The following is a 24899-nucleotide window of genomic DNA, read 5'->3' as shown; positions in this document are numbered from 1 at the left end:
ACTTCCGGGGCACTAGTGGTCCAGGGAGGAATATCGCTTTCTAGACCATCAATCAGTCTCACACCTCTAGTACACCGGAAGGGGTCCGAACAGTGGACGGAACGTCAGGCTGGTTAGTTGCAACAGAGCGAAAAAACAATTGTGACCCACTGATAAAAGGGACTGTCCAGTCAAGGTTGTATACAAATATCTACTTTAGTATTAATACAACAGACAGTTCTAACACACTACAAAATACAACCCACCCTATAAAGGAAAACAGGGGACAGACAGTTTCACAAAGGAGAGGGATGCACTCTGGATACTGACAGGAGTGTAGTCGGTAAAGCAATCAGTCTGAACTGTTCAAGGTTATTTGGTTGCAGCAGCAAGGGAGCAAGGGGTCGTAAATGTCACTAAGGGCCTTCGGAGAAGGACCAGGGGGACAGAACCACAATGTAACTGGTGTTTGAGATGATCTTGGTACTCGACAGCATCGAGTCGCTTCCAGCATGCTTTGTAGCTCCGGCGACAGAGTTCAAGAGGGACGACAGATGCGGATATCAGTTGGCAGGCAGTTTGGTAAGCGAGGCTGGGCGGACGGCTGCAGGCTGCCCTACCCGGCGGCTCGGGGTGAAGAATCGTTGTCTGTGTGCTGGTTGGTGGATCTGGAATGCTGGTCGAGGGTTCTCAGACGGCTTTAGTGACTGCAGCATGAGAACAGCCACAGTGGTGCAGCCGGTCGCAGTTTGAGAGCTCGACTGCTTCAAAAAGTCCTTAAAAGATGGTCGCTGGTTGATGCTTGTTGTGGCACTCCTCCGAGCTTCTTCTCAATGCTTGGGTCGACGTTTAAGGCGGCCGACCCAAAGCTGAGAAGAGTGTTTGCTGGCAACGGCCTTGTCCTTTGTTCAGAGACTCTCTGGCACTTCCCACCTAGGAAGCTTGCTGGCTTAACCTAGCAGGGCACGCTGTGTGCTGGCTGGGTACCGGTTCTGGTGCTGCTTGATGGATCCTCTGAGTCGGGTATCTCCCTCTGTTCCCTGGGAGATGTTTTGGGAGGTATTTTGCTTCCCTCTTGAAAATCCTGGACTTCCTTCACTGGCGGAAGCTGTGAGGCAGACTGTACCATCACCGAGGGTCCGAATGAGTCCTTCTTCGTACTCCTTTTGAAGTCGTCGGATGATCTGCTTAGTGAGGGGCTCAGCCCTCTTTTAAAGCCAAATGGGCCCCAGTGATTGGAGCATGCTAAGCCTACCTTAAAGACCCAATCCTGGGTCCCCACCAACAATCTTCTGTCATGCGTAAGGTCATGACCAGAGTGCTTTGCAACAGGAAAGGTAAGGGGTGACAACATGTACTACTAAGCCGCACCCATCTTCCTGTCTCCTGTGGATCAAAGTGGCTCTCTGGTTAATTGAGCTCGAGAACAGACTGTCTCCATCAAATCACATTTATCTTCCCTCTGAAAGGGGGTGGCCCTGCAGCGGTTGCCTACTGTAAACAGTTGTTCCACACATGACATTCAATGGCCTTCATACAGAGGGGTGGGAGCTAGCTTCAAGCTGACACATTGCATATGAAAAAGGTGTTGGGGTTTCCTGCCCTGTGTTAGTTCTGTGAACAGGCCTCTTCGCAGGCCTGCTTCACTTAACTCTCATCAGTATGCGCTGCCATCAGAGAGAACCTAACAATAGGCAGGGCATATCGATGGAGCCTTTGCTATTTTAAGTAGGCTGACCAGGGCCGGAGGAAGGCGTTGCCTTCCCCTTCAGAGATGCTTTGATGTACCCATGGCTGTCACATTGCAGCTAAATGTGACAGGAGGACCGCACCGGTAGACTGTGTCCCCCAGAGTGCACTTGACTATGTGTTTGTTGTGCAGTGTCCATTGGGAAATGTGTGCGGAATAGCCCCACACATTTCCAGGAGGTTTACCTACCAACATTCCATTTCTTTTTTAAAAGTATCAAACCAGCCCAGGCGGAGCGCACACTCCCCGTGCGGATGGTCTAATTCCTCACCCTTGGTCAGGTTCTTCAATTCCTACCAGTCAAGTGGTCTCTTCTGTCTGTGTCTGCACTTCATTTTCACAGCAAACAGGCATGTCTTTCCCATGGCAACAGTGTCTTCTCCAAGCTGCACACACAGACAGCCGTTTCTCAGGCTAAATGTTCTCTTCTGACCTCAGTGGCAGAGCCACACTAAGCAGATGGCTCTGCAAAGGCCCAGGGGCTACAGCAAAAAGCCTGAACAGGGCAAGGCCGCTTCATTTTTGGCAGTGGAGTGGATGTAGAATTGCAGGGTCCGCCCTATGAGACAGGGTACAAGACGTGAATTACATAGGACCTTTTCACTTTTCCCAGAGTCCCCTGCTAAATCGGGTCTATATTCAAGGACAAGTGCTATTACCACAAACAGGTAGGTATGTGATGGCATGGAAATGTATCGAAATTGTAATGGTTTGGTCAACAGTTGGAACGCTCAGAGACAAATTGATTCACTTCTTGTCAATGTCCTGGCTGCACTGCAGAAACAGCTGGTCGTCCTGGTGGAGCATCACTTCACCTGTCCCCAAAGGAGCCCATTTCTCGATGCTGTCCTCGCTCCTGTGCAATCCTCCAATGGCTCTTTGCATTCTCAAGCCTCTCCCATGTTGCCTTGGTAGCGGCCTGCCCAATAATCTCTCAGGAGGGCGGGGTCACTTGCCAACAGGCCACCTATCATGCTAAGGGAAAGAGCGCACAGGTAGCAGCCTGCTCATTTGCATGTTTACTCCCAGAATCCTATGCATACCTTGCTACTATATTTGCTGTCAGTTTGGTGAGCGCAAGATGATACAGGTGTTCACCTCAACAAATCTCGGCACTGGAATCCAGGCGGTTTTATGAGTTTGACAAAGGATGCTCAGGATGAAGCTTGCTGGGATCATTGCAAGTTAAATGGGAATCCATTCCCGGGGCGCACAGGCCTCTGGGTCAGGTGCTTTAGCTTTGCGCAGTGGCAGTATCGTAGCTCATGAACCGAGGCGCGATTATTGCTTATTGAAAACTTTACCCAATACCCCGCCATGACAGCTTGAAATATAGCTGGAATTGGTAATTTTTGACAGTCTCTACGGAGGCTGAACCGATTTGTTTGAAAAGGAGACAATGACGCTTTTACTCCACTGGAGAAGACCTAGCAAGAGGGGTGTGTTTTTCGGAACCCATCCCTTCTATTCTTTGTTCTCTCGTGGCCTACCCTCAACAAAGGGGTTTACTTCCAGAAGCTAGCGCATTCGTAAACTCCAAGCGGCGCAGCGAAGTCTATGGAACCGTGACCATGCAGCAGGTGCATTAAGCGCCTCAGTTGTCTCGCTGCCTTCCTGATCTCACGACATGAAAACCATGAGCTTTCAGAACCTAGCAGACAGTGACCTGTCTGCCTTCGATCCTCTTTGCCACATCTGCTCTTGCGAAAGTCATCAGATTGTTGGATGGTTACTCAGGGAGGTCTGGCTGCCACTGAAGCCAACCGCAGCAGAGGGGTCGCTTTACCTTTGGCCTTCGCTCACCATCTCAGTCTTCCCAAGAGAGGCAAAAGGGCATTTCTGTCCCCATGCATTCTATAGACACATATTCACGTGGAGTCAACAACCCGACCTCTCTTGGTGTGACGAATCAACTTCCGGGGCACTAGTGGTCCAGGGAGGAATATCGCTTTCTAGACCATCAATCAGTCCCACACCTCTAGTACACCGGAAGGGGTCCGAACAGTGGACGGAACGTCAGGCTGGTTAGTTGCAACAGAGCGAAAAAACTATTGTGACCCACTGATAAAAGGGACTGTCCAGTCAAGGTTGTATACAAATATCTACTTTAGTATTAATACAACAGACAGTTCTAACACACTACAAAATACAACCCACCCTATAAAGGAAACCAGGGGACAGACAGTTTCACAAAGGAGAGGGATGCAGTCTGGATACTGACAGGAGTGTAGTCGGTAAAGCAATCAGTCTGAACTGTTCAAGGTTATTTGGTTGCAGCAGCAAGGGAGCAAGGGGTCGTAAATGTCACTAAGGGCCTTCGGAGAAGGACCAGGGGGACAGAACCACAATGTAACTGGTGTTTGAGATGATCTTGGTACTCGACAGCATCGAGTCGCTTCCAGCATGCTTTGTAGCTCCGGCGACAGAGTTCAAGAGGGACGACAGATGCGGATATCAGTTGGCAAGCAGTTTGGTAAGCGAGGCTGGGCGGACGGCTGCAGGCTGCCCTACCCGGCGGCTCGGGGTGAAGAATCGTTGTCTGTGTGCTGGTTGGTGGATCTGGAACGCTGGTCGAGGGTTTTCAGTCGGCTTTAGTGACTGCAGCGTGAGAACAGCCACAGTGGTGCAGCCGGTCGCAGTTTGAGAGCTCGACTGCTTCGAAAAAGTCCTTAAAAGATGGTCGCTGGTTGATGCTTGTTGTGGCACTCCTCCGAGCTTCTTCTCAATGCTTGGGTCGACGTTTAAGGCAGCCGACCCAAAGCTGAGAAGAGTGTTTGCCGGCAACGGCCTTGTCCTTTGTTCAGAGACTCTCTGGCACTTCCCACCTAGGAAGCTTGCTGGCTTAACCTAGCAGGGCACGCTGTGTGCTGGCTGGGTACCGGTTCTGGTGCTGCTTGATGGATCCTCTGAGTCGGGTATCTCCCTCTGTTCCCTGGGAGATGTTTTGGGAGGTATTTTGCTTCCCTCTTGGAAATCCTGGACTTCCTTCACTGGCGGAAGCCGTGAGGCAGACTGTACCATCACCGAGGGTCCGAATGAGTCCTTCTTCGTACTCCTTTTGAAGTCGTCGGATGATCTGCTTAGTGAGGGGCTCAGCCCTCTTTTAAAGCCAAATGGGCCCCATTGATTGGAGCATGCTAAGCCTACCTTAAAGACCCAATCCTGGGTCCCCACCACCAATCTTCTGTCATGCGTAAGGTCATGACCAGAGTGCTTTGCAACAGGAAAGGTAAGGGGTGACAACATGTACTACTAAGCCACACCCATCTTCCTGTCTCCTGTGGATCAAAGTGGCTCTCTGGTTAATTGAGCTCGAGAACAGACTGTCTGCATCAAATCACATATATCTTCCCTCTGAAAGGGGGTGGCCCTGCAGCGGTTGCCTACTGTAAACAGTTGTTCCACACATGACATTCAATGGCCTTCATACAGAGGGGTGGGAGCTAGCTTCAAGCTGACACATTGCATATGAAAAAGGTGTTGGGGTTTCCGGCCCTGTGTTAGTTCTGTGAACAGGCCTCTTCGCAGGCCTGCTTCACTTAACTCTCATCAGTATGCGCTGCCATCAGAGAGAACCTAACAATAGGCAGGGCATATCGATGGAGCCTTTGCTATTTTAAGTAGGCTGACCAGGGCCGGAGGAAGGCGTTGCCTTCCCCCTTCAGAGATGCTTTGATGTACCCATGGCTGTCACATTGCAGCTAAATGTGACAGGAGGACCGCACCGGTAGACTGTGTCCCCCAGAGTGCACTTGACTATGTGTTTGTTGTGCAGTGTCCATTGGGAAATGTGTGCGGAATAGCCCCACACATTTCCAGGAGGTTTACCTACCAACATTCCATTTCTTTTTTAAAAGTATCAAACCAGCCCAGGCGGAGCGCACACTCCCCGTGCGGATGGTCTAATTCCTCACTCTTGGTCAGGTTCTTCAATTCCTACCAGTCAAGTGGTCTCTTCTGTCTGTGTCTGCACTTCATTTGCACAGCAAACAGGCATGTCTTTCCCATGGCAACAGTGTCTTCTCCAAGCTGCACACACAGACAGCCGTTTCTCAGGCTAAATGTTCTCTTCTGACCTCAGTGGCAGAGCCACACTAAGCAGATGGCTCTGCAAAGGCCCAGGGGCTACAGCAAAAAGCATGAACAGGGCAAGGCCGCTTCATTTTTGGCAGTGGAGTGGAAGTAGAATTGCAGGGTCCGCCCTATGAGACAGGGTACAAGACGTGAATTACATAGGACCTTTTCACTTTTCCCAGAGTCCCCTGCAAAATCGGGTCTATTTTCAAGGACAACTGCAATTATCACAAACAGGTAGGTATGTGATGGCATGGACATGTATCGAAATTGTAATGGTTTGGTCAACAGTTGGAACGCTCAGAGACAAATTGATTCACTTCTTGTCAATGTCCTGGCAGCACTGCAGAAACAGCTGGTCGTCCTGGTGGAGCATAACTTCACCTGTCCCCAAAGGAGCCCATTTCTCGATGCTGTCCTCGCTCCTGTGCAATCCTCCAATGGCTCTTTGCATTCTCAAGCCTCTCCCATGTTGCCTTGGCAGCGGCCTGCCCAATAATCTCTCAGGAGGGCGGGGTCACTTGCCAACAGGCCACCTATCATGCTAACGGAAAGAGCGCACAGGTAGCAGCCTGCTCATTTGCATGTTTACTCCCAGAATCCTATGCATACCTTGCTACTATATTTGCTGTCAGTTTGGTGAGCGCAAGATGATACAGGTGTTCACCTCAACAAATCTCGGCACTGGAATCCAGGCGGTTTTATGAGTTTGACAAAGGATGCTCAGGATGAAGCTTGCTGGGATCACTGCAAGTTAAATGGGAATCCATTCCCGGAGCGCACAGGCCTCTGGGTCAGGTGCTTTAGCTTTGCGCAGTGGCAGTATCGTAGATCATAAGGTTTAACCGAGGCGCGATTATTGCTTATTGAAAACCTTACCCAATACCCCGCCATGACAGCTTGAAATATAGCTGGAATTGGTATTTTTTGACAGTCTCTACGGAGGCTGAACCGATTTGTTTGAAAAGGAGACAATGACGCTTTTACTCCACTGGAGAAGACCTAGCAAGAGGGGTGTGTTTTTCGGAACCCATCCCTTCTATTCTTTGTTCTCTCGTGGCCTACCCTCAACAAAGGGGTTTACTTCCAGAAGCTAGCGCATTCGTAAACTCCAAGCGGCGCAGCGAAGTCTATGGAACCGTGACCATGCAGCAGGTGCATTAAGCGCCTCAGTTGTCTCGCTGCCTTCCTGATCTCACGACATGAAAACCATGAGCTTTCAGAACCTAGCAGACAGTGACCTGTCTGCCTTCGATCCTCTTTGCCACATCTGTTCAACCTCTGCTCTTGCGAAAGTCATCAGATTGTTGGATGGTTACTCAGGGAGGTCTGGCTGCCACTGAAGCCAACCGCAGCAGAGGGGTCGCTTTACCTTTGGCCTTCGCTCACCATCTCAGTCTTCCCAAGAGAGGCAAAAGGGCATTTCTGTCCCCATGCATTCTATAGAAACATATTCACGTGGAGTCAACAACCCGACCTCTCTTGGTGTGACGAATCAACTTCCGGGGCACTAGTGGTCCAGGGAGGAATATCGCTTTCTAGACCATCAATCAGTCCCACACCTCTAGTACACCGGAAGGGGTCCGAACAGTGGACGGAACGTCAGGCTGGTTAGTTGCAACAGAGCGAAAAAACAATTGTGACCCACTGATAAAAGGGACTGTCCAGTCAAGGTTGTATACAAATATCTACTTTAGTATTAATACAACAGACAGTTCTAACACACTACAAAATACAACCCACCCTATAAAGGAAAACAGGGGACAGACAGTTTCACAAAGGAGAGGGATGCACTCTGGATACTGACAGGAGTGTAGTCGGTAAAGCAATCAGTCTGAACTGTTCAAGGTTATTTGGTTGCAGCAGCAAGGGAGCAAGGGGTCGTAAATGTCACTAAGGGCCTTCGGAGAAGGACCAGGGGGACAGAACCACAATGTAACTGGTGTTTGAGATGATCTTGGTACTCGACAGCATCGAGTCGCTTCCAGCATGCTTTGTAGCTCCGGCGACAGAGTTCAAGAGGGACGACAGATGCGGATATCAGTTGGCAGGCAGTTTGGTAAGCGAGGCTGGGCGGACGGCTGCAGGCTGCCCTACCCGGCAGCTCGGGGTGAAGAATCGTTGTCTGTGTGCTGGTTGGTGGATCTGGAACGCTGGTCGAGGGTTCTCAGACGGCTTTAGTGACTGCAGCGTGAGAACAGCCACAGTGGTGCAGCCGGTCGCAGTTTGAGAGCTCGACTGCTTTGAAAAAGTCCTTAAAAGATGGTCGCTGGTTGATGCTTGTTGTAGCACTCCTCCGAGCTTCTTCTCAATGCTTGGGTCGACGTTTAAGGCGGCCGACCCAAAGCTGAGAAGAGTGTTTGCCAGCAACGGCCTTGTCCTTTGTTCAGAGACTCTCTGGCACTTCCCACCTAGGAAGCTTGCTGGCTTAACCTAGCAGGGCACGCTGTGTGCTGGCTGGGTACCGGTTCTGGTGCTGCTTGATGGATCCTCTGAGTCGGGTATCTCCCTCTGTTCCCTGGGAGATGTTTTGGGAGGTATTTTGCTTCCCTCTTGGAAATCCTGGACTTCCTTCACTGGCGGAAGCTGTGAGGCAGACTGTACCATCACCGAGGGTCCGAATGAGTCCTTCTTCGTACTCCTTTTGAAGTCGTCGGATGATCTGCTTAGTGAGGGGCTCAGCCCTCTTTTAAAGCCAAATGGGCCCCAGTGATTGGAGCATGCTAAGCCTACCTTAAAGACCCAATCCTGGGTCCCCACCAACAATCTTCTGTCATGCGTAAGGTCATGACCAGAGTGCTTTGCAACAGGAAAGGTAAGGTGTGACAACATGTACTACTAAGCCGCATCCATCTTCCTGTCTCCTGTGGATCAAAGTGGCTCTCTGGTTAATTGAGCTCGAGAACAGACTGTCTCCATCAAATCACATATATCTTCCCTCTGAAAGGGGGTGGCCCTGCAGCGGTTGCCTACTGTAAACAGTTGTTCCACACATGACATTCAATGGCCTTCATACAGAGGGGTGGGAGCTAGCTTCAAGCTGACACATTGCATATGAAAAAGGTGTTGGGGTTTCCTGCCCTGTGTTAGTTCTGTGAACAGGCCTCTTCGCAGGCCTGCTTCACTTAACTCTCATCTGTATGCGCTGCCATCAGAGAGAACCTAACAATAGGCAGGGCATATCGATGGAGCCTTTGCTATTTTAAGTAGGCTGACCAGGGCCGGAGGAAGGCGTTGCCTTCCCCTTCAGAGATGCTTTGATGTACCCATGGCTGTCACATTGCAGCTAAATGTGACAGGAGGACCGCACCGGTAGACTGTGTCCCCCAGAGTGCACTTGACTATGTGTTTGTTGTGCAGTGTCCATTGAGAAATGTGTGCGGAATAGCCCCACACATTTCCAGGAGTTTTACCTACCAACATTCCATTTCTTTTTTAAAAGTATCAAACCAGCCCAGGCGGAGCGCACACTCCCCGTGCGGATGGTCTAATTCCTCACTCTTGGTCAGGTTCTTCAATTCCTACCAGTCAAGTGGTCTCTTCTGTCTGTGTCTGCACTTCATTTTCACAGCAAACAGGCATGTCTTTCCCATGGCAACAGTGTCTTCTCCAAGCTGCACACACAGACAGCCGTTTCTCAGGCTAAATGTTCTCTTCTGACCTCAGTGGCAGAGCCACACTAAGCAGATGGCTCTGCAAAGGCCCAGGGGCTACAGCAAAAAGCCTGAACAGGGCAAGGCCGCTTCATTTTTGGCAGTGGAGTGGAAGTAGAATTGCAGGGTCCGCCCTATGAGACAGGGTACAAGACGTGAATTACATAGGACCTTTTCACTTTTCCCAGAGTCCCCTGCAAAATCGGGTCTATATTCAAGGACAAGTGCAATTACCACAAACAGGTAGGTATGTGATGGCATGGAAATGTATCGAAATTGTAATGGTTTGGTCAACAGTTGGAACGCTCAGAGACAAATTGATTCACTTCTTGTCAATGTCCTGGCTGCACTGCAGAAACAGCTGGTCGTCCTGGTGGAGCATCACTTCACCTGTCGCCAAAGGAGCCCATTTCTCGATGCTGTCCTCGCTCCTGTGCAATCCTCCAATGGCTCTTTGCATTCTCAAGCCTCTCCCATATTGCCTTGGCAGCGGCCTGCCCAATAATCTCTCAGGAGGGCGGGGTCACTTGCCAACAGGCCACCTATCATGCTAAGGGAAAGAGCGTACAGGTAGCAGCCTGCTCATTTGCATGTTTACTCCCAGAATCCTATGCATACCTTGCTACTATATTTGCTGTCAGTTTGGTGAGCGCAAGATGATACAGGTGTTCACCTCAACAAATCTCGGCACTGGAATCCAGGCGGTTTTATGAGTTTGACAAAGGATGCTCAGGATGAAGCTTGCTGGGATCACTGCAAGTTAAATGGGAATCCATTCCCGGAGCGCACAGGCCTCTGGGTCAGGTGCTTTAGCTTTGCGAAGTGGCAGTATCGTAGCTCATGAGGTTTAACCGAGGCGCGATTATTGCTTATTGAAAACTTTACCCAATACCCCGCCATGACAGCTTGAAATATAGCTGGAATTGGTAATTTTTGACAGTCTCTACGGAGGCTGAACCGATTTGTTTGAAAAGGAGACAATGACGCTTTTACTCCACTGGAGAAGACCTAGCAAGAGGGGTGTGTTTTTCGGAACTCATCCCTTCTATTCTTTGTTCTCTCGTGGCCTACCCTCAACAAAGGGGTTTACTTCCAGAAGCTAGCGCATTCGTAAACTCCAAGCGGCGCAGCGAAGTCTATGGAACCGTGACCATGCAGCAGGTGCATTAAGCGCCTCAGTTGTCTCGCTGCCTTCCTGATCTCACGACATGAAAACCATGAGCTTTCAGAACCTAGCAGACAGTGACCTGTCTGCCTTCGATCTTCTTTGCCACATCTGTTCAACCTCTGCTCTTGCGAAAGTCATCAGATTGTTGGATGGTTACTCAGGGAGGTCTGGCTGCCACTGAAGCCAACCGCAGCAGAGGGGTCGCTTTACCTTTGGCCTTCGCTCACCATCTCAGTTTTCCCAAGAGAGGCAAAAGGGCATTTCTGTCCCCATGCATTCTATAGACACATATTCACGTGGAGTCAACAACCCGACCTCTCTTGGTGTGATGAATCAACTTCCGGGGCACTAGTGGTCCAGGGAGGAATATCGCTTTCTAGACCATCAATCAGTCCCACACCTCTAGTACACCGGAAGGGGTCCGAACAGTGGACGGAACGTCAGGCTGGTTAGTTGCAACAGAGCGAAAAAACAATTGTGACCCACTGATAAAAGGGACTGTCCAGTCAAGGTTGTATACAAATATCTACTTTAGTATTAATACAACAGACAGTTCTAACACACTACAAAATACAACCCACCCTATAAAGGTAAACAGGGGACAGACAGTTTCACAAAGGAGAGGGATGCACTCTGGATACTGACAGGAGTGTAGTCGGTAAAGCAATCAGTCTGAACTGTTCAAGGTTATTTGGTTGCAGCAGCAAGGGAGCAAGGGGTCGTAAATGTCACTAAGGGCCTTCGGAGAAGGACCAGGGGGACAGAACCACAATGTAACTGGTGTTTGAGATGATCTTGGTACTCGACAGCATCGAGTCGCTTCCAGCATGCTTTGTAGCTCCGGCGACAGAGTTCAAGAGGGACGACAGATGCGGATATCAGTTGGCAGGCAGTTTGGTAAGCGAGGCTGGGCGGACGGCTGCAGGCTGCCCTACCCGGCGGCTCGGGGTGAAGAATTGTTGTCTGTGTGCTGGTTGGTGGATCTGGAACGCTGGTCGAGGGTTCTCAGACGGCTTTAGTGATTGCAGCGTGAGAACAGCCACAGTGGTGCAGCCGGTCGCAGTTTGAGAGCTCGACTGCTTCAAAAAAGTCCTTAAAAGATGGTCGCTGGTTGATGCTTGTTGTGGCACTCCTCCGAGCTTCTTCTCAATGCTTGGGTCGACGTTTAAGGCGGCCGACCCAAAGCTGAGAAGAGTGTTTGCCGGCAACGGCCTTGTCCTTTGTTCAGAGACTCTCTGGCACTTCCCACCTAGGAAGCTTGCTGGCTTAACCTAGCAGGGCACGCTGTGTGCTGGCTGGGTACCGGTTCTGGTGCTGCTTGATGGATCCTCTGAGTCGGGTATCTCCCTCTGTTCCCTGGGAGATGTTTTGGGAGGTATTTTGCTTCCCTCTTGGAAATCCTGGACTTCCTTCACTGGCGGAAGCTGTGAGGCAGACTGTACCATCACCGAGGGTCCGAATGAGTCCTTCTTCATACTCCTTTTGAAGTCGTCGGATGATCTGCTTAGTGAGGGGCTCAGCCCTCTTTTAAAGCCAAATGGGCCCCAGTGATTGGAGCATGCTAAGCCTACCTTAAAGACCCAATCCTGGGTCCCCACCAACAATCTTCTGTCATGCGTAAGGTCATGACCAGAGTGCTTTGCAACAGGAAAGGTAAGGGGTGACAACATGTACTACTAAGCCGCACCCATCTTCCTGTCTCCTGTGGATCAAAGTGGCTCTCTGGTTAATTGAGCTCGAGAACAGACTGTCTCCATCAAATTACATATATCTTCCCTCTGAAAGGGGGTGGCCCTGCAGCGGTTGCCTACTGTAAACAGTTGTTACACACATGACATTCAATGGCCTTCATACAGAGGGGTGGGAGCTAGCTTCAAGCTGACACATTGCATATGAAAAAGGTGTTGGGGTTTCCTGCCCTGTGTTAGTTCTGTGAACAGGCCTCTTCGCAGGCCTGCTTCACTTAACTCTCATCAGTATGCGCTGCCATCAGAGAGAACCTAACAATAGGCAGGGCATATCGATGGAGCCTTTGCTATTTTAAGTAGGCTGACCAGGGCCGGAGGAAGGCGTTGCCTTCCCCTTCAGAGATGCTTTGATGTACCCATGGCTGTCACATTGCAGCTAAATGTGACAGGAGGACCGCACCGGTAGACTGTGTCCCCCAGAGTGCACTTGACTATGTGTTTGTTGTGCAGTGTCCATTGGGAAATGTGTGCGGAATAGCCCCACACATTTCCAGGAGGTTTACCTACCAACATTCCATTTCTTTTTTAAAAGTATCAAACCAGCCCAGGCGGAGCGCACACTCCCCGTGCGGATGGTCTAATTCCTCACTCTTGGTCAGGTTCTTCAATTCCTACCAGTCAAGTGGTCTCTTCTGTCTGTGTCTGCACTTCATTTTCACAGCAAACAGGCATGTCTTTCCCATGGCAACAGTGTCTTCTCCCAGCTGCACACACAGACAGCCGTTTCTCAGGCTAAATGTTCTCTTCTGACCTCAGTGGCAGAGCCACACTAAGCAGATGGCTCTGCAAAGGCCCAGGGGCTACAGCAAAAAGCCTGAACAGGGCAAGGCCGCTTCATTTTTGGCAGTGGAGTGGAAGTAGAATTGCCCGGTCCGCCCTATGAGACAGGGTACAAGACGTGAATTACATAGGACCTTTTCACTTTTCCCAGAGTCCCCTGCAAAATCGGGTCTATATTCAAGGACAAGTGCAATTACCACAAACAGGTAGGTATGTGATGGCATGGAAATGTATCGAAATTGTAATGGTTTGGTCAACAGTTGGAACGCTCAGAGACAAATTGATTCACTTCTTGTCAATGTCCTGGCTGCACTGCAGAAACAGCTGGTCGTCCTGGTGGAGCATCACTTCACCTGTCCCCAAAGGAGCCCATTTCTCGATGCTGTCCTCGCTCCTGTGCAATCCTCCAATGGCTCTTTGCATTCTCAAGCCTCTCCCATGTTGCCTTAGCAGCGGCCTGCCCAATAATCTCTCAGGAGGGCGGGGTCACTTGCCAACAGGCCACCGATCATGCTAAGGGAAAGAGCGCACAGGTAGCAGCCTGCTCATTTGCATGTTTACTCCCAGAATCCTATGCATACCTTGCTACTATATTTGCTGTCAGTTTGGTGAGCGCAAGATGATACAGGTGTTCACCTCAACAAATCTCGGCACTGGAATCCAGGCGGTTTTATGAGTTTGACAAAGGATGCTCAGGATGAAGCTTGCTGGGATCACTGCAAGTTAAATGGGAATCCATTCCCGGGGCGCACAGGCCTCTGGGTCAGGTGCTTTAGCTTTGTGCAGTGGCAGTATCGTAGCTCATGAATCGAGGCGCGATTATTGCTTATTGAAAACTTTACCCAATACCCCGCCATGACAGCTTGAAATATAGCTGGAATTGGTAATTTTTGACAGTCTCTACGGAGGCTGAACCGATTTGTTTGAGAAGGAGACAATGACGCTTTTACTCCACTGGAGAAGACCTAGCAAGAGGGGTGTGTTTTTCGGAACCCATCCCTTCTATTCTTTGTTCTCTCGTGGCCTACCCTCAACAAAGGGGTTTACTTCCAGAAGCTAGCGCATTCGTAAACTCCAAGCGGCGCAGCGAAGTCTATGGAACCGTGACCATGCAGCAGGTGCATTAAGCGCCTCAGTTGTCTCACTGCCTTCCTGATCTCACGACATGAAAACCATGAGCTTTCAGAACCTAGCAGACAGTGACCTGTCTGCCTTCGATCCTCTTTGCCACATCTACTCTTGCGAAAGTCATCAGATTGTTGGATGGTTACTCAGGGAGGTCTGGCTGCCACTGAAGCCAACCGCAGCAGAGGGGTCGCTTTACCTTTGGCCTTCGCTCACCATCTCAGTCTTCCCAAGAGAGGCAAAAGGGCATTTCTGTCCCCATGCATTCTATAGACACATATTCACATGGAGTCAACAACCCGACCTCTCTTGGTGTGACGAATCAACTTCCGGGGCACTAGTGGTCCAGGGAGGAATATCGCTTTCGAGACCATCAATCAGTCCCACACCTCTAGCACACCGGAAGGGGTCCGAACAGTGGACGGAACGTTAGGCTGGTTAGTTGCAACAGAGCGAAAAAACAATTGTGACCCACTGATAAAAGGGACTGTCCAGTCAAGGTTGTATACAAATATCTACTTTAGTATTAATACAACAGACAGTTCTAACACACTACAAAATACAACCCACCCTATAAAGGAAAACAGGGGACAGACAGTTTCACAAAGGAGAGGGATGCACTCTGGATACTGACAGGAGTGTAGTCGGTAAAGCAATCAGTCTGAACTGTTCAAGGTTATTTGGTTGCAGCAGCAAGGGAGCAAGGGGTCGTAAATGTCACTAAGGGCCTTCGGAGAAGGACCAGGGGGACAGAACCACAATGTAACTAGTGTTTGAGATGATCTTGGTACTCGACAGCATCGAGTCGCTTCCAGCATGCTTTGTAGCTCCGGCGACAGAGTTCAAGAGGGACGACAGATGCGGATATCAGTTGGCAGGCAGTTTGGTAAGCGAGGCTGGGCGGACGGCTGCAGGCTGCCCTACCCGGCGGCTCGGGGTGAAGAATCGTTGTCTGTGTGCTGGTTGGTGGATCTGGAACGCTGGTCGAGGGTTCTCAGACGGCTTTAGTGACTGCAGGGTGAGAACAGCCACAGTGGTGCAGCCGGTCGCAGTTTGAGAGCTCGACTGCTTCGAAAAAGTCCTTAAAAGATGGACGCTGGTTGATGCTTGTTGTGTCACTCCTCCGAGCTTCGTCTCAACGCTTGGGTCGACGTTTAAGGCGGCCGACCCAAAGCTGAGAAGAGTGTTTGCCGGCAACGGCCTTGTCCTTTGTTCAGAGACTCTCTGGCACTTCCCACCTAGGAAGCTTGCTGGCTTAACCTAGCAGGGCACGCTGTGTGCTGGCTGGGTACCGGTTCTGGTGCTGCTTGATGGATCCTCTGAGTCGGGTATCTCCCTCTGTTCCCTGGGAGATGTTTTGGGAGGTATTTTGCTTCCCTCTTGGAAATCCTGGACTTCCTTCACTGGCGGAAGCCGTGAGGCAGACTGTACCATCACCGAGGGTCCGAATGAGTCCTTCTTCGTACTCCTTTTGAAGTCGTCGGATGATCTGCTTAGTGAGGGGCTCAGCCCTCTTTTAAAGCCAAATGGGCCCCAGTGATTGGAGCATGCTAAGCCTACCTTAAAGACCCAATCCTGGGTCCCCACCACCAATCTTCTGTCATGCGTAAGGTCATGACCAGAGTGCTTTGCAACAGGAAAGGTAAGGGGTGACAACATGTACTACTAAGCCGCACCCATCTTCCTGTCTCCTGTGGATCAAAGTGGCTCTCTGGTTAATTGAGCTCGAGAACAGACTGTCTGCATCAAATCACATATATCTTCCGTCTGAAAGGGGGTGGCCCTGCAGCGGTTGCCTATTGTAAACAGTTGTTCCACACATGACATTCAATGGCCTTCATACAGAGGGGTGGGAGCTAGCTTCAAGCTGACACATTGCATATGAAAAAGGTGTTGGGGTTTCCTGCCCTGTGTTAGTTCTGTGAACAGGCCTCTTCGCAGGCCTGCTTCACTTAACTCTCATCAGTATGCGCTGCCATCAGAGAGAACCTAACAATAGGCAGGGCATATCAATGGAGCCTTTGCTATTTTAAGTAGGCTGACCAGGGCCGGAGGAAGGCGTTGCCTTCCCCCTTCAGAGATGCTTTGATGTACCCATGGCTGTCACATTGCAGCTAAATGTGACAGGAGGACCGCACCGGTAGACTGTGTCCCCCAGAGTGCACTTGACTATGTGTTTGTTGTGCAGTGTCCATTGGGAAATGTGTGCGGAATAGCCCCACACATTTCCAGGAGGTTTACCTACCAACATTCCATTTCTTTTTTAAAAGTATCAAACCAGCCCAGGCGGAGCGCACACTCCCCGTGCGGATGGTCTAATTCCTCACTCTTGGTCAGGTTCTTCAATTCCTACCAGTCAAGTGGTCTCTTCTGTCTGTGTCTGCAATTCATTTGCACAGCAAACAGGCATGTCTTTCCCATGGCAACAGTGTCTTCTCCAAGCTGCACACACAGACAGCCGTTTCTCAGGCTAAATGTTCTCTTCTGACCTCAGTGGCAGAGCCACACTAAGCAGATGGCTCTGCAAAGGCCCAGGTGCTACAGCAAAAAGCCTGAACAGGGCAAGGCCGCTTCATTTTTGGCAGTGGAGTGGAAGTAGAATTGCAGGGTCCGCCCTATGAGACAGGGTACAAGACGTGAATTACATAGGACCTTTTCACTTTTCCCAGAGTCCCCTGCAAAATCGGGTCTATTTTCAAGGACAAGTGCAATTATCACAAACAGGTAGGTATGTGATGGCATGGAAATGTATCGAAATTGTAATGGTTTGGTCAACAGTTGGAACGCTCAGAGACAAATTGATTCACTTCTTGTCAATGTCCTGGCTGCACTGCAGAAACAGCTGGTCGTCCTGGTGGAGCATCACTTCACCTGTCCCCAAAGGAGCCCATTTCTCGATGCTGTCCTCGCTCCTGTGCAATCCTCCAATGGCTCTTTGCATTCTCAAGCCTCTCCCATGTTGCCTTGGCAGCGGCCTGCCCAATAATCTCTCAGGAGGGCGGGGTCACTTGCCAACAGGCCACCGATCATGCTAAGGGAAAGAGCGCACAGGTAGCAGCCTGCTCATTTGCATGTTTACTCCCAGAATCCTATGCATACCTTGCTACTATATTTGCTGTCAGTTTGGTGAGCGCAAGATGATACAGGTGTTCACCTCAACAAATCTCGGCACTGGAATCCAGACGGTTTTATGAGTTTGACAAAGGATGCTCAGGATGAAGCTTGCTGGGATCAGTGCAAGTTAAATGGGAATCCATTCCCGGGGCGCACGGGCCTCTGGGTCAGGTGCTTTAGCTTTGCGCAGTGGCAGTGTCGTAGCTCATGAGGTTTAACCGAGGCGCGATTATTGCTTATTGAAAACTTTACCCAATACCCCGCCATGACAGCTTGAAATATAGCTGGAATTGGTAATTTTTGACAGTCTCTACGGAGGCTGAACCGATTTGTTTGAAAAGGAGACAATGACGCTTTTACTCCACTGGAGAAGACCTAGCAAGAGGGGTGTGTTTTTCGGAACCCATCCCTTCTATTCTTTGTTCTCTCGTGGCCTACCCTCAACAAAGGGGTTTACTTCCAGAAGCTAGCGCATTCGTAAACTCCAAGCGGCGCAGCGAAGTCTAAGGAACCGTGACCATGCAGCAGGTGCATTAAGCGCCTCAGTTGTCTCGCTGCCTTCCTGATCTCACGACATGAAAACCATGAGCTTTCAGAACCTAGCAGACAGTGACCTGTCTGCCTTCGATCCTCTTTGCCACATCTGCTCTTGCGAAAGTCATCAGATTGTTGGATGGTTACTCAGGGAGGTCTGGCTGCCACTGAAGCCAACCGCAGCAGAGGGGTCGCTTTACCTTTGGCCTTCGCTCACCATCTCAGTCTTCCCAAGAGAGGCAAAAGGGCATTTCTGTCCCCATGCATTCTATAGACACATATTCACGTGGAGTCAACAACCCGACCTCTCTTGGTGTGACGAATCAACTTCCGGGGCACTAGTGGTCCAGGGAGGAATATCGCTTTCTAGACCATCAATCAGTCCCACACCTCTAGTACACCGGAAGGGGTCCGAACAGTGGACGGAACGTCAGGCTGGTTAGTTGCAACAGAGCGAAAAAACAATTGTGACCCACTGATAAAAGGGACTGTCCAGTCAAGGTTGTATACAAATATCTACTTTAGTATTAATACAACAGACAGTTCTAACACACTACAAAATACAACCCACCCTATAAAGGAAAACAGGGGACAGACAGTTTCACAAAGGAGAGGGATGCACTCTGGATACTGACAGGAGTGCAGTCGGTAAAGCAATCAGTCTGAACTGTTCAAGGTTATTTGGTTGCAGCAGCAAGGGAGCAAGAGGTCGTAAATGTCACTAAGGGCCTTCGGAGAAGGACCAGGGGGACAGAACCACAATGTAACTGGTGTTTGAGATGATCTTGGTACTCGACAGCATCGAGTGGCTTCCAGCATGCTTTGTAGCTCCGGCGACAGAGTTCAAGAGGGACGACAGATGCGGATATCAGTTGGCAGGCAGTTCGGTAAGCGAGGCTGGGCGGACGGCTGCAGGCTGCCCTACCCGGCGGCTCGGGGTGAAGAATCGTTGTCTGTGTGCTGGTTGGTGGATCTGGAACGCTGGTCGAGGGTTCTCAGACGGCTTTAGTGACTGCAGCGTGAGAACAGCCACAGTGGTGCAGCCGGTCGCAGTTTGAGAGCTCGACTGCTTCGAAAAAGTCCTTAAAAGATGGACGCTGGTTGATGCTTGTTGTGGCACTCCTCCGAGCTTCTTCTCAATGCTTGGGTCGACGTTTAAGGCGGCCGACCCAAAGCTGAGAAGAGTGTTTGCCGGCAACGGCCTTGTCCTTTGTTCAGAGACTCTCTGGCACTTCCCACCTAGGAAGCTTGCTGGCTTAACCTAGCAGGGCACGCTGTGTGCTGGCTGGGTACCGGTTCTGGTGCTGCTTGATGGATCCTCTGAGTCGAGTATCTCCCTCTGTTCCCTGGGGGATGTTTTGGGAGGTATTTTGCTTCCCTCTTGGAAATCCTGGACTTCCTTCACTGGCGGAAGCCGTGAGGCAGACTGTACCATCACCGAGGGTCCGAATGAGTCCTTCTTCGTACTCCTTTTGAAGTCGTCGGATGATCTGCTTAGTGAGGGGCTCAGCCCTCTTTTAAAGCCAAATGGGCCCCAGTGATTGGAGCATGCTAAGCCTACCTTAAAGACCCAATCCTGGGTCCCCACCACCAATCTTCTGTCATGCGTAAGGTCATGACCAGAGTGCTTTGCAACAGGAAAGGTAAGGGGTGACAACATGTACTACTAAGCCGCACCCATCTTCCTGTCTCCTGTGGATCAAAGTGGCTCTCTGGTTAATTGAGCTCGAGAACAGACTGTCTGCATCAAATCACATATATCTTCCCTCTGAAAGGGGGTGGCCCTGCAGCGGTTGCCTACTGTAAACAGTTGTTTCACACATGACATTCAATGGCCTTCATACAGAGGGGTGGGAGCTAGCTTCAAGCTGACACATTGCATATGAAAAAGGTGTTGGGGTTTCCTGCCCTGTGTTAGTTCTGTGAACAGGCCTCTTCGCAGGCCTGCTTCACTTAACTCTCATCAGTATGCGCTGCCATCAGAGAGAACCTAACAATAGGCAGGGCATATCGATGGAGCCTTTGCTATTTTAAGTAGGCTGACCAGGGCCGGAGGAAGGCGTTGCCTTCCCCCTTCAGAGATGCCTTGATGTACCCATGGCTGTCACATTGCAGCTAAATGTGACAGGAGGACCGCACCGGTAGACTGTGTCCCCCAGAGTGCCCTTGACTATGTGTTTGTTGTGCAGTGTCCATTGGGAAATGTGTGCGGAATAGCCCCACACATTTCCAGGAGGTTTACCTACCAACATTCCATTTCTTTTTTAAAAGTATCAAACCAGCCCAGGCGGAGCGCACACTCCCCGTGCGGATGGTCTAATTCCTCACTCTTGGTCAGGTTCTTCAATTCCTACCAGTCAAGTGGTCTCTTCTGTCTGTGTCTGCACTTCATTTGCACAGCAAACAGGCATGTCTTTCCCATGGCAACAGTGTCTTCTCCAAGCTGCACACACAGACAGCCGTTTCTCAGGCTAAATGTTCTCTTCTGACCTCAGTGGCAGAGCGACACTAAGCAGATGGCTCTGCAAAGGCCCAGGGGCTACAGCAAAAAGCCTGAACAGGGCAAGGCCGCTTCATTTTTGGCAGTGGAGTGGAAGTAGAATTGCAGGGTCCGCCCTATGAGACAGGGTACAAGACGTGAATTACATAGGACCTTTTCACTTTTCCCAGAGTCCCCTGCAAAATCGGGTCTATTTTCAAGGACAAGTGCAATTATCACAAACAGGTAGGTATGTGATGGCATGGAAATGTATCGAAATTGTAATGGTTTGGTCAACAGTTGGAACGCTCAGAGACAAATTGATTCACTTCTTGTCAATGTCCTGGCTGCACTGCAGAAACAGCTGGTCGTCCTGGTGGAGCATCACTTCACCTGTCCCCAAAGGAGCCCATTTCTCGATGCTGTCCTCGCTCCTGTGCATTCCTCCAATGGCTCTTTGCATTCTCAAGCCTCTCCCATGTTGCCTTGGCAGCGGCCTGCCCAATAATCTCTCAGGAGGGCGGAGTCACTTGCCAACAGGCCACCGATCATGCTAAGGGAAAGAGCGCACAAGTAGCAGCCTGCTCATTTGCATGTTTACTCCCAGAATCCTATGCATACCTTGCTACTATATTTGCTGTCAGTTTGGTGAGCGCAAGATGATACAGGTGTTCACCTCAACAAATCTCGGCACTGGAATCCAGGCGGTTTTATGAGTTTGACAAAGGATGCTCAGGATGAAGCTTGCTGGGATCAGTGCAAGTTAAATGGGAATCCATTCCCGGGGCGCACGGGCCTCTGGGTCAGGTGCTTTAGCTTTGCGCAGTGGCAGTATCGTAGCTCATGAGGTTTAACCGAGGCGCGATTATTGCTTATTGAAAACTTTACCCAATACCCCGCCATGACAGCTTGAAATATAGCTGGAATTGGTAATTTTTGACAGTCTCTACGGAGGCTGAACCGATTTGTTTGAAAAGGAGACAATGACGCTTTTACTCCACTGGATAAGACCTAGCAAGAGGGGTGTGTTTTTCGGAACCCATCCCTTCTATTCTTTGTTCTCTCGTGGCCTACCCTCAACAAAGGGGTTTACTTCCAGAAGCTAGCGCATTCGTAAACTCCAAGCGGCGCAGCGAAGTCTATGGAACCGTGACCATGCAGCAGGTGCATTAAGCGCCTCAGTTGTCTCGCTGCCTTCCTGATCTCACGACATGAAAACCATGAGCTTTCAGAACCTAGCAGACAGTGACCTGTCTGCCTTCGATCCTCTTTGCCACATCTGCTCTTGCGAAAGTCATCAGATTGTTGGATGGTTACTCAGGGAGGTCTGGCTGCCACTGAAGCCAACCGCAGCAGAGGGGTCGCTTTACCTTTGGCCTTCGCTCTCCACCTCAGTCTTCCCAAGAGAGGCAAAAGGGCATTTCTGTCCCCATGCATTCTATAGACACATATTCACGTGGAGTCAACAACCCGACCTCTCTTGGTGTGACGAATCAACTTCCGGGGCACTAGTGGTCCAGGGAGGAATATCGCTTTCTAGACCATCAATCAGTCCCACACCTCTAGTACACCGGAAGGGGTCCGAACAGTGGACGGAACGTCAGGCTGGTTAGTTGCAACAGAGCGAAAAAACAATTGTGACCCACTGATAAAAGGGACTGTCCAGTCAAGGTTGTATACAAATATCTACTTTAGTATTAATACAACAGACAGTTCTAACACACTACAAAATACAACCCACCCTATAAAGGAAAACAGGGGACAGACAGTTTCACAAAGGAGAGGGATGCACTCTGGATACTGACAGGAGTGCAGTCGGTAAAGCAATCAGTCTGAACTGTTCAAGGTTATTTGGTTGCAGCAGCAAGGGAGCAAGAGGTCGTAAATGTCACTAAGGGCCTTCGGAGAAGGACCAGGGGGACAGAACCACAATGTAACTGGTGTTTGAGATGATCTTGGTACTCGACAGCATCGAGTGGCTTCCAGCATGCTTTGTAGCTCCGGCGACAGAGTTCAAGAGGGACGACAGATGCGGATATCAGTTGGCAGGCAGTTTGGTAAGCGAGGCTGGGCGGACGGCTGCAGGCTGCCCTACCCGGCGGCTCAGGGTGAAGAATCGTTGTCTGTGTGCTGGTTGGTGGATCTGGAACGCGGGTCGAGGGTTCTCAGACGGCTTTAGTGACTGCAGCGTGAGAACAGCCACAGTGGTGCAGCCGGTCGCAGTTTGAGAGCTCGACTGCTTCGAAAAAGTCCTTAAAAGATGGACGCTGGTTGATGCTTGTTGTGGCACTCCTCCGAGCTTCTTCTCAATGCTTGGGTCGACGTTTAAGGCGGCCGACCCAAAGCTGAGAAGAGTGTTTGCCGGCAACGGCCTTGTCCTTTGTTCAGAGACTCTCTGGCACTTCCCACCTAGGAAGCTTGCTGGCTTAACCTAGCAGGGCACGCTGTGTGCTGGCTGGGTACCGGTTCTGGTGCTGCTTGATGGATCCTCTGAGTCGGGTATCTCCCTCTGTTCCCTGGGAGATGTTTTGGGAGGTATTTTGCTTCCCTCTTGGAAATCCTGGACTTCCTTCACTGGCGGAAGCCGTGAGGCAGACTGTACCATCACCGAGGGTCCGAATGAGTCCTTCTTCGTACTCCTTTTGAAGTCGTCGGATGATCTGCTTAGTGAGGGGCTCAGCCCTCTTTTAAAGCCAAATGGGCCCCAGTGATTGGAGCATGCTAAGCCTACCTTAAAGACCCAATCCTGGGTCCCCACCACCAATCTTCTGTCATGCGTAAGGTCATGACCAGAGTGCTTTGTAACAGGAAAGGTAAGGGGTGACAACATGTACTACTAAGCTGCACCCATCTTCCTGTCTCCTGTGGATCAAAGTGGCTCTCTGGTTAATTGAGCTCGAGAACAGACTGTCTGCATCAAATCACATATATCTTCCCTCTGAAAGGGGGTGGCCCTGCAGCGGTTGCCTACTGTAAACAGTTGTTCCACACATGACATTCAATGGCCTTCATACAGAGGGGTGGGAGCTAGCTTCAAGCTGACACATTGCATATGAAAAAGGTGTTGGGGTTTCCTGCCCTGTGTTAGTTCTGTGAACAGGCCTCTTCGCAGGCCTGCTTCACTTAACTCTCATCAGTATGCGCTGCCATCAGAGAGAACCTAACAATAGGCAGGGCATATCGATGGAGCCTTTGCTATTGTAAGTAGGCTGACCAGGGCCGGAGGAAGGCTTTGCCTTCCCCCTTCAGAGATGCTTTGATGTACCCATGGCTGTCACATTGCAGCTAAATGTGACAGGAGGACCGCACCGGTAGACTGTGTCCCCCAGAGTGCACTTGACTATGTGTTTGTTGTGCAGTGTCCATTGGGAAATGTGTGCGGAATAGCCCCACACATTTCCAGGAGGTTTACCTACCAACATTCCATTTCTTTTTTAAAAGTATCACACCAGCCCAGGCGGAGCGCACACTCCCCGTGCGGATGGTCTAATTCCTCACTCTTGGTCAGGTTCTTCAATTCCTACCAGTCAAGTGGTCTCTTCTGTCTGTGTCTGCACTTCATTTGCACAGCAAACAGGCATGTCTTTCCCATGGCAACAGTGTCTTCTCCAAGCTGCACACACAGACAGCCGTTTCTCAGGCTAAATGTTCTCTTCTGACCTCAGTGGCAGAGCCACACTAAGCAGATGGCTCTGCAAAGGCCCAGGGGCTACAGCAAAAAGCCTGAACAGGGCAAGGCCGCTTCATTTTTGGCAGTGGAGTGGAAGTAGAATTGCAGGGTCCGCCCTATGAGACAGGGTACAAGACGTGAATTACATAGGACCTTTTCACTTTTCCCAGAGTCCCCTGCAAAATCGGGTCTATTTTTAAGGACAAGTGCAATTATCACAAACAGGTAGGTATGTGATGGCATGGAAATGTATCGAAATTGTATTCACGTGGAGTCAACAACCCGACCTCTCTTGGTGTGACGAATCAACTTCCGGGGCACTAGTGGTCCAGGGAGGAATATCGCTTTCTAGACCATCAATCAGTCCCACACCTCTAGTACACCGGAAGGGGTCCGAACAGTGGACGGAACGTCAGGCTGGTTAGTTGCAACAGAGCGAAAAAACAATTGTGACCCACTGATAAAAGGGACTGTCCAGTCAAGGTTGTATACAAATATCTACTTTAGTATTAATACAACAGACAGTTCTAACACACTACAAAATACAACCCACCCTATAAAGGAAAACAGGGGACAGACAGTTTCACAAAGGAGAGGGATGCACTCTGGATACTGACAGGAGTGCAGTCGGTAAAGCAATCAGTCTGAACTGTTCAAGGTTATTTGGTTGCAGCAGCAAGGGAGCAAGAGGTCGTAAATGTCACTAAGGGCCTTCGGAGAAGGACCAGGGGGACAGAACCACAATGTAACTGGTGTTTGAGATGATCTTGGTACTCGACAGCATCGAGTGGCTTCCAGCATGCTTTGTAGCTCCGGCGACAGAGT

The 24899-nt window shown here is 50.3% G+C and overlaps 6 non-coding genes across 6 annotated transcripts; all 6 read left to right on the top strand.

Moving 5' to 3' along the window:
- The first annotated feature begins 2965 nt into the window (after positions 1-2965).
- On the top strand, positions 2966-3100 carry LOC138496813 (U4 spliceosomal RNA). Its single transcript, XR_011278290.1, has one exon. It is a non-coding gene; the product is annotated as a U4 spliceosomal RNA (small nuclear RNA).
- A 3508-nt stretch (positions 3101-6608) lies between these two features.
- On the top strand, positions 6609-6749 carry LOC138496811 (U4 spliceosomal RNA). Its single transcript, XR_011278289.1, has one exon. It is a non-coding gene; the product is annotated as a U4 spliceosomal RNA (small nuclear RNA).
- A 3518-nt stretch (positions 6750-10267) lies between these two features.
- On the top strand, positions 10268-10408 carry LOC138496676 (U4 spliceosomal RNA). The gene has a single exon (XR_011278166.1). It is a non-coding gene; the product is annotated as a U4 spliceosomal RNA (small nuclear RNA).
- Positions 10409-13926: 3518 nt separating this feature from the next.
- LOC138496810 (U4 spliceosomal RNA) lies at positions 13927-14061 on the top strand. Its single transcript, XR_011278288.1, has one exon. It is a non-coding gene; the product is annotated as a U4 spliceosomal RNA (small nuclear RNA).
- Positions 14062-17569: 3508 nt separating this feature from the next.
- Positions 17570-17710, top strand: LOC138496663 (U4 spliceosomal RNA). The gene has a single exon (XR_011278154.1). It is a non-coding gene; the product is annotated as a U4 spliceosomal RNA (small nuclear RNA).
- Positions 17711-21218: 3508 nt separating this feature from the next.
- On the top strand, positions 21219-21359 carry LOC138496604 (U4 spliceosomal RNA). Its single transcript, XR_011278100.1, has one exon. It is a non-coding gene; the product is annotated as a U4 spliceosomal RNA (small nuclear RNA).
- The last annotated feature ends 3540 nt before the right edge of the window (positions 21360-24899 follow it).

This window comes from Ambystoma mexicanum, chromosome 10 (assembly GCF_040938575.1).
Source record: "Ambystoma mexicanum isolate Mex_15411 chromosome 10, UKY_AmexF1_1, whole genome shotgun sequence".
Taxonomy (NCBI): domain Eukaryota; kingdom Metazoa; phylum Chordata; class Amphibia; order Caudata; family Ambystomatidae; genus Ambystoma; species Ambystoma mexicanum.
The sequence above is the reverse complement of the archived record's forward strand: the minus strand, read 5'-3'. Positions and strand labels throughout refer to the sequence as shown.